This window comes from Rutidosis leptorrhynchoides, chromosome 5, assembly GCF_046630445.1.
Source record: "Rutidosis leptorrhynchoides isolate AG116_Rl617_1_P2 chromosome 5, CSIRO_AGI_Rlap_v1, whole genome shotgun sequence".
Taxonomy (NCBI): Eukaryota; Viridiplantae; Streptophyta; class Magnoliopsida; order Asterales; family Asteraceae; genus Rutidosis; species Rutidosis leptorrhynchoides.
In genome coordinates, this window is record NC_092337.1 from 285770452 (window position 1) to 285780465 (window position 10014).

Sequence of the window (10014 nt, forward strand, 5' to 3'; positions counted from 1 at the left end):
ATAATAATAATAATAATAATAATAATAATAATAATAATAATAATAATAATAATAATATTGTTAACTTTAATAATTAATGATTTTAATAAAAATTGATATTGTTAATAATAATAATGATTTTAACAAAATGATAATTTTGATAGGAAATGATAATTTTTATGACAATAATAATAATAATAATAATAATAATAATAATAATAATAATAATAATAATAATGATAATAATAATAATAATAATAATAATAATAATAATAATAATAATAATGATAATAATAATAATAATAATAATAAAAATAATAATAATAATAATAATAATAATATTTATACCATGATCATTTTCTTAAACATCATAGAATTGTTTTCATCATCATCATCATCATCATCATCATCAGGAGGTTATCATCATCATCATCATTTAATAACCATCATCGAATTCCATTTTACCGAATCGTCATCTCACATCCATACTCTCAATCATAATCATCATCTTCATAAAATCATCATCATAAACATAATCATCCTCATCTTAACATCGTGAATCATCCTCATCATCGTGATCATCTCTCATCATTATCATAACCGAAAACATCATTATCATGTAGCGTTTTTATCCTGCACATCACCTTCCATGATCATCATCATACTTCGGTTATCATCATCATTAAATTCGTTCGTCATCATGATAATACATTCCATTATCGATATCATTATACATCATCAATACCATTACTATCGCCATTCACCATCATCATTACCAATTATATTCGTCTCAATAGAAAAATATGAACTGGACTTTTAGCCCAAAACACAACTCATCGACCTTCTTGAGCAAAGAAAAGGTTTTGGCAAAAAAAAAAAATTTTAGTGACATGCGGCCCTTTGTTACTAGCCTAGTCCAATTTATAAATGAGCCCAATGATTAAATTTTAAAACTTGTATAAAGAAAAAGAAAATGACAGATTGTGTCGGTCGATACCCAATCATTACAGCCGTATCCTTCTTGATCTCAATTCATTATCGTTCATCTTTATAACTATTCAACATACCATCATCTTTATCTCTTATCATCATACTATATTGTAACACTAATCATCGTCTCCCTCATGTATCATCTTCATTAGTTTGCAGGTTTCAAAGTTCGGCTGTTGCAGCAAGAACTGTTGCAGCAAGAATATAACAGCAGAAACATGGCAGTAACAAGTTAATTAACAAGGCTTCAGTTCATCTTCATCATTAATTACAGAAACTGTAACAGTGAACACGAAGGGAAAAAAATAATGGATCGTTTCTTTATTATATCATCGTATCATCTTCATTCATCATCATTCTCCCATTTAATCATCATCATCGTTCTTGTATCATCATCAACACCCATCACTATTCATCATCTTCTTTACTCGTCATCATCATCATCACTCTCGTGATCATCATCGCCATCATCATCTAACATCTTCATCATTGTTAAACATCATTACTCTTCACCACACGCTCAACATCATCTTCATGATCATTACTCTCGCTAATCAAAAGTAACCCAGCTGCAACAGTGGAGTTGCAGGTGCGGTGGTGTTTCAAGATGATGCTTGAGGTGTTAGGAGGTGGGTTGCAGGGTGATTTTCGATCAAGATAGAAGAAGAAGAATGGTGGGTTGTGAGCTTTCGAACCATAGCAGGAAACAGAAAAATAAACGTGATGATGGTGATATGGTGATTGTCTTGGTGGTTGTTTGATCAAGTGTAGAGGGAGAGTGGTGGTCCGTGGTGTGGCGGTACGATGGTCTCCGGTGGAGGTGAAGGTGGTGGATGTGGTGATCTATATGCATATGTAATTGTATGTGTTATGTATATGTTATATATATGTACGAATGTAGTTTGTTGAAAAGAAATCAATTAGTGATCAAAGAATTCCCCACATCTATATATAAAGTCACATATACAGTACATATATTTTATTCTTACAAGTTGGCAAGTAGTTAGGAAATTTAAACGTGTTTTAAGAATAGTATAGCCGCCGTCCAATAATTTGATTACTCTGTCCACATAATATTTAGGGGTATTATTTCGTGCTCCGTGGTTAATCAATGGTGGATAAAAGTATATAAAAAAAATCCAAAATTTTTACAATAATCATCTTTATTTATTTCAGTCATGATGGTAAAAAATTTGATCATTAATTTATTAAATAAAAATTATATTAATTATTCACTCTCAACCCCAAGTAAAATATAGTTATTGTTAAAATTTATCAAATACTTCTAAGTATATTATTGTTGAGCCTATAATTGATAATACTCATTTTTGGATCACCGTTTATTTTAAAATCACATAAGTTTCTTTTTAACTCGTTTATTATCAATCAATATGACAATAGAGTGTTACCGTTGCTTACTAAATAACTTCGGAATCACAAAATATATATATTCTATATATTTTATTTATATGTATGTGTTTTAAATAATAATTTTTATAATATCATATTTTTTTATTTTACAACATATAATATTTCAAATTATATTTTCAATTATTATTTATATCTATATATATATATATATACACACACAGATCTATTTACAAATAGTTGTTCGTAAATCATCGGGAATAGTTAAAGGTTAACTGAATCTATGTAAATAGTTCAAAAATTCTTGAGACTCAACTTTACAAACTTTGCTTATCGTGTCGGAATCATAGTAAGATTAAGTTTAAATTTGGTCGAAAATTTCCGGGTCGTCACAATTATGCTTATTTAAACTTCCGTAATCATGATGTTTGACGTGTTGATTTTAGTTTATTACCATGGGTTAATTGTCTTTTGTCCTGGATTATTCGATATATCCATATGGTTTTGTCCATAATAGTCCATCAGTCATAATTATAAAATGCGATGTTCTTCGTCAATTTATCCTTATACCCGAAGTCAAATATTCAAACTAATTGGGGATTTAAACCGTAACAAGGTCTTAATACTTTGTTTAATGAGTACACCAGGTTATCGACTGCGTATAATCCAAGGTTTTAATACTTTGTTAACAATTACACCAATTACCCTTGAATGTAATACACCCCTGTTTTAATGAGTCCAGTGACTATTAATTCATCCCCGTGTCCGGTCAAATGAATAATTATCAGTATTTATAGATATCCCGCCCACCGTACCCAGTCAAGCGTATGTGGTTAAATATAAATACGTCAAATTATAAGTCTATATATTAAATTAACGAGGTATCATTTAGTTAATATAAAGCCCATTAATAGCCCATAGCCTAATTTCCACAAGTGTCGGTCTTTTGTCCAAACCTCAATTATGGTACAAAGCCCAATTACCCAATCTTAATATTTAGCCGAACATCATGATTACTTCGATTTAAATAAGCATAATAATAACTTAGCTACGAGACATTAATAAAAATAATTTAAACATAACTTACAATGAGTATTAATAGCGTAGCGTTACACGGATAGAGTTTCGACTTACAAACTTAAAACATTCGCTAAAAATAACCTTATTATTATTAATCTTTAATTAAAATTAAAATTATAAATATAAATATAGATTGAGAAATAGATTAGAAAAGGGTGCAGAATTCGAGCAGAATGCGTGAGCTTTTATATGCCCACTTTGAACTGTACAACTCCGCGAGTGCGGTACTTTTGTGCCTTACAGCTCCGCGAGTTAGGAGCTTTGGATTCCAGCTCAACAAATTGAGTTAAACGTGGGCTGCTGAATATTATAATATATAATATAATAATATATAATTTTATATAATTATATATATATATATATTATATTATATTCTTGTGCATAGTTGACTTGTAATTTTAGCTCCGTTGAGTTGTACGTTGATGCTCGGTTTATGTCTCAGTTTTGAAATTTCGAACGCCTTTTCGTACACTTAGATATCTTGTACTTTGCGTTTCGCGGCTTGTACTCTTGTCATTTTTAGGCATTTCTCATCAATAAATTGAACCACTTAGATTGTACTTTGTACTTTTTAGCTTTTTGGTCAGTTGCGTCTTCAAATCGTCATTTGCGTCTTCAGTCTTCTTACTTATTTATTTAAACGATTATGACACAAAAATAGAACAATAGTAACAAAAAGCTTTACATATTGGAAGGATATTGTGCCTAAATATATGTTCATTTGGAGCACTATCACATTCTGGTTTTATTAGTACAATCTCCCACCCCTGGTCTTGTGGAACGTAACCGTTGTGGCCGTTGACAAGACAATGTGTTGTAATGTTTTCAAAAGGACAGGGGTTACGTAATGCCTAGCAGCCCCGTAATAATCTAAAAACCTTGTTTCTCACCCCAACTACTGAGTCCGTCACTTGTGGGAATGCTTTATTTAACAGTTGTAATCCGATGCTCTTTTTCTCACTTTGGTGAGAAGCGAACATTACTAACCGTAAGCATAACATGCTTCCTTATGTTGCATGTTAGAAGCTCTTTCTAATGCACGAAGTCCTATGTTGGGATATGTTGAGTCAAAATAGGTTCTCAGCCCGTAGCGTAAAATTACATCGGGTTCCCCGCATTCAATGCCTTAAAGAAGACATGGCGTAACTTAAAGTCTCCCCAATGTGATATTTTCCATCTATCAAAGGAAAACCTTTTATAAACTAAGGCATTCCTGGAAAGTCTTTCAAATGTTTGACAAGTTAATTTCGCCATAACTAATTCTGCTGATGAATTCTGACCGACTCTAGATAAACTTTCCTCAATCATATCCTCTGATAGGTCTTCTAAAATATTCAGTTGTCTACCCTTAACGTCCATTTTGTGTTTTTATACTGTAAAATAGACAAGGATTAGATTCGGAAAAAAAATAATTAACAAACAATACAAGCAATTTTTACATAGAACATAAAAGTACAAGCACACTTTAATACATATATTACACAACATGATTACAACCCTCTAATCTGAATCACTAGTTTCTTCTTCTTCGGACTTGGTTCGTTTTCCTAATTTTCTAGGGATATATGGTGTTCCCCTAATACCAGCTGTCGTTTTCCACAATGGTTTAGAAAAACCTGGTGGTTTAGAGGTTCTCGAGTTATTGTTACAACTTAGGAAATACGGATGTTGCTGATACATATAAAGTTCATCGGGGTTGGAATCAGGTTTCTCTATTTTTATACCTTTTCCCTTATTATTTTCTTTTGCTTTATTAAATTGGGTCGAGGTAATTTCTATAACATCGTCGGAATCCTTATCGGGATCCGATTCATCGAAAAATTGGTAATCTTCCCAATATTTTGCTTTTTTGGCGGAAACACCATTGACCATTATTAACTTTGGTCCGTTGGTTGAGGATTTTATTTTATTTAACTGTTTATCAGTGGTTCCTAATATTTCCTTCTCCGGAACCTCTTCTTCTTCCGGTTCCTCTTCTTCCGGTTCCTCTTCTTCTGGTTCTTCAGGAACTTGTGAATCTTCCCAATATATATTCGACTCTTCCTTATTATTAGGTGAGTCGATGGGATTTGTACTAGTGGTTGACATCTATCACACAATATCAAACACATTAAGAGATTAATATATCACATAATATTTACATGTAAAAATATATAGTTTCCAACTAAAAATGTTAAGCAATCATTTTTAAAAAAACACGGTCGAAGTCCAGACTCACTAATGCATCCTAACAAACTCGGTTAGACACACACTAATGCAAATTTCTGGTTCTTTAAGACCAACACTCTGATACCAACTGAAATGTCCTGTTCATATTGATTATAAACGTTCCATATTAATTGATTTCGTTGCGAGGTTTTGACCTCTATATGAGACGTTTTTCAAAGACTGCATTCGATTTTTAAAAAAAAAACATAACCTTTATTTTATCAATAAAGGTTTAAAACCATAACGTAGATTATCAAGTAATGATAATCTAAAAGATAACGTTTTACACAGGACCATTACATAATGGTTTACAATACTATTGCACATCGATATAAAACTCCGAATGCAGTTTTTAAACAAATATCATACAAGCATGGACTCCAAATCTTGTCCTTACTTTAGTATGTGACAGCGGAAGCTTCTTAATAATCACCTGAGAATAAACATGCTTTAAACGTCAACAAAAATGTTGGTGAGTTAGAGGTTTAACCTATATATATCAAATCGTAATAACTCTAGTTTATTTAACTGAACAGAAAAAGTATAGGTTTATAGTCGAAATTACAGGTAACAAATCATTTTTGTAGAGGTAGTCATTTCAGTTGAAAGAACGACGTCTTGATTACCATTTTGAAAAACATACTTTCACTTTGAGTTTAACCATGATTTTTAGATATAGTTTCATGTTCATAAGAAAAATCATTTTCCCAGAAGTATAGTTTTTAAATCAAAGTTTATCATAGGTTTTAATTATCTAACCCGGTTTTACAACAACGGCGTATGTCCGGTTTTAAGGTGTTCTTCGTGTTTTCAGGTTTTGAATTATTAAGATAGCATATCATATAGATATGGAACATGTGTTTAAATGATTTTAGAAGTTAAGTTAGAAGGATTAATTTTATTTGCGAACAAGTTTAGAATTAACTAAACTATGTTCTAGTGATTACAAGTTTAAATCTTCGAATAAGATGGTTATATATATATGAATCGAATGATGTTTTGAACATCATTACTACCTCAAGTATAGTAGGTAAACCTACTGGAAATGACAAGAAATAATCTTGAGCTTGAATGGATCTTTGATGGCTTGGAAGTTCTTGAAGTAGAATCATGACACAAAAACAAGTTCAAGTAAGATTTCTACTCGAATTAATATAGTTAAAGTTATGGAAATCAAATCAAAGTTTGAATTTGAATATTACCTTGAATTAGAATGATAACCTACTGTAAATAACAAAGATTTCTTGAGGTTGGATGATCACTTGAAATGGATTAGCAAGATTGGAAGTAAACTAGTAAACTTGAAAGGATTTTCGAAGTGTTCTTGAAGTGTTCTTCCTATGATGATTATAGCTTGATTCTTGAAGTAATTTTTGATGAAGATGATGATTAGTTACTAGAAAAATTCGTTCATAAGTGTGTGTGTGTGTGTGTGTTGAGAGAGAATTAGAAAGAGAATTGGAAATGAAATGAAGTGAATGGTGAGTGGTGAGTGGTGAGTGGGGTTAAAATGAGTTCTTATTTTTGTTTCCTTACTCATAAGTCATACTAGTTACCAAATGATGGCTCCCACATGGTTAGGTGACTCATAAGGGCTGCTAAGAGCTGATCATTGGAGTGTATATACTAATAGTAAATACATCTAGAAGCTGTGTATTGTACGAGTACGAATACGGGTGCATACGAGTAAAATTGTTGATGAAGACGAATGAGAATGTATTTGTGAGCATTTTTGCTAAGTAGAAGTACTTTGAAATATGTCTTGAAGTCTTTCAAAAGTGTATAAATACATTTTAAAATACTACATGTATATACATTTTAACTGAGTCATTAACTCATCGTTAGTCGTTACATGTAAGTGTTGTTTCGGAACCTTTAGGTTAACGATCTTGTTAAATGTAATTGATCCATTGTTAATACACTTAAATGAGATGTTAAATTGTTATGTTAACATGTTAACATGGTGTATTAATATATCTTAATATCATGTATATATGTGTAAAATACTATTACAACGATAATCGTTACATTTATAACTCGTTTCGAAACACTTAATTCAATAGTCTTGTTTTACATATGTAGTTCATTATTAACACACTTAATGATATATTTAATTATCATTTTATCATGTTAAACATAGTGTATCAATATCTTAATATGATTCATATGTATTTAGTAAGACGTTGTTATAACGATTATCGTTATATATATCGTTTCGAGTTTCTGAATTCACTAGTCTCATTTTTATGTATATAACTCATTGTTAATATACTTAGTGAGATATTTACTTATCATAATCTCATGTTAACTATATATATATATATATATATATATATATATATATATATATATATATATATATATATATATATATATATATATATATATACATATATATATATATACATATATATATATATACATATATATCATGTAGTTGTTACAAGTTTTAAACGTTCGTGAATCGCCGGTCAACTTGGGTAATCAATTGACTACATAAACTCATTTCAATTAGTCAAGTCTTAACAAGTTTGATTGCTTAACATGTTGGAAACATTTAAATCACACAAATATAGTTTTCATTTAATATATAAACATGGAAAAGTTCGGGTCACTACAAAAGCCGCCAGTTATGGCAGAATCTACTCAGTGTTTCATTGATCGAATTGCTAACTATCCGTTACCCATAAATCTTGGCATACCGGCAACTGGAGTGTATGATGGTACTACAGATCCTGAAGATTTTCTCACTATGTTTGAAGGTGAAATGAGGTTGCAGCATTGGGATGATGAAGTAGCTTGTCATATGTTTCCTATGGTGTTGCAGAAAATGGCAATGGAATGGTTTGCTAGTTTACCGTCAAGAAGTATAACAAGTTATTTGGACCTTCGTGCAAAGTTTGTCATGCAGTATCAAAATCTTCGCAGCTGCACTTTGACACATCTTGATGCATATGAAATAACGATGCATCATAATGAATCCTTGAGTAATTTCATGAAGAGATACACGCTTGAAGCACAAAAAATACCTGATTTTCCAGAGTCGCAACTAGTATCTGGTTTTATTTTCTGTTTGGATCGGCGAAGGTTTAGTGCACTTGTTCATGCGTTAAGGTATGACCTACCAAAAACTCTTCACCAAGCATTGGAATTTGCACAAAAGCATGTCTGGGCCGACGAGCGAGGACCAAGCAAGTTTGATGGTAACAACAGTACCAAACAGCACAACGGAGGACGGTGCTTTGATCAAAATCAAAGGAGAAATGACAATTCCAATGGCGGATGAAGAAGCAACAATCATCCCAATGATTTTCACCATAATAGAAGGCCCTTAGACAGACATCCGTTGATAATGGCGTTAATTAAAACTCCTAAGGAGATTCTTTTCACTGAACCTATTCGGTCTGCTTTTAATCCTCCAGTGCCCATGGAGGAAAGAGATGGCCCAAAAAGCGAATTATGGTGTGACTTTCATGAGGCATGGGGTCATGACACCGATAATTGCAAGTCTTTGATGAGGGAAATAATTGCAAAGATTAAGGCAGGAGAACTGAATCACTTGCTACCAGGAAAGCAATATAGAAGAAATGATCCCAAAAAGAAATTCGCATGGCAGAAAAATGATGGTAGAAGAGGACATCGGGATGAGAATAGAAGAATGGAAGAGCATGGCGGAAGGGGCAACAGAAATCAATTTTAAGAGCGGATAACAGAGCGTGAACCAACTCCGGGCTTGGTAATCAAAATGGTGTGGTTCAATGATAGTCGTTATACAGAAGGTGAGCAATCAGACAACAATGTTGAAAGCTGGAGACATGCTCTAATCATTTTTCAACCAATTCAAAATTGGACTTTATCCGTCCAGCCAGAGGTTATATCAGCAGAAATTGCAAACAAGTTCATTAGCCGTATCTACACGGATACAGGAAGTGAAGCTGACATTATCTATTGGCATTGTTTGAGAACTTTTCCAACGCACATACAGGATAGGGCTAGGCGGATAAATTTGAAGGTTTCAGGGTTGACAGGAACACCAGTGAATGCAATGGGGCGAATCCGTTTAGAGGTTGTTATGGGAACATTCCCATTACTGGGGACTGAAACAAATGATTTCACTATTTTGGAAGGTACTTCTCGGTTTAATGTCCTTTTTGGAAGAACAGCATTGGCAAAGTTTGGAGAAATAACATCTACTGCTCATGCGGAGATTAGATTTCTAACTCCTAACGGAGTGGCTGCCATACATTCACAGTATATAGCGCCAACTAGGGAACGATCTACATTTTCAAATATGCCAGAGGGAAGAGAAACTCAGAAAAGGCATAATCGGTTTTTTCAGAGATGATGAAGTTCAAGAGTTTTTATACCGTAATCAACTATTCAGGCTGG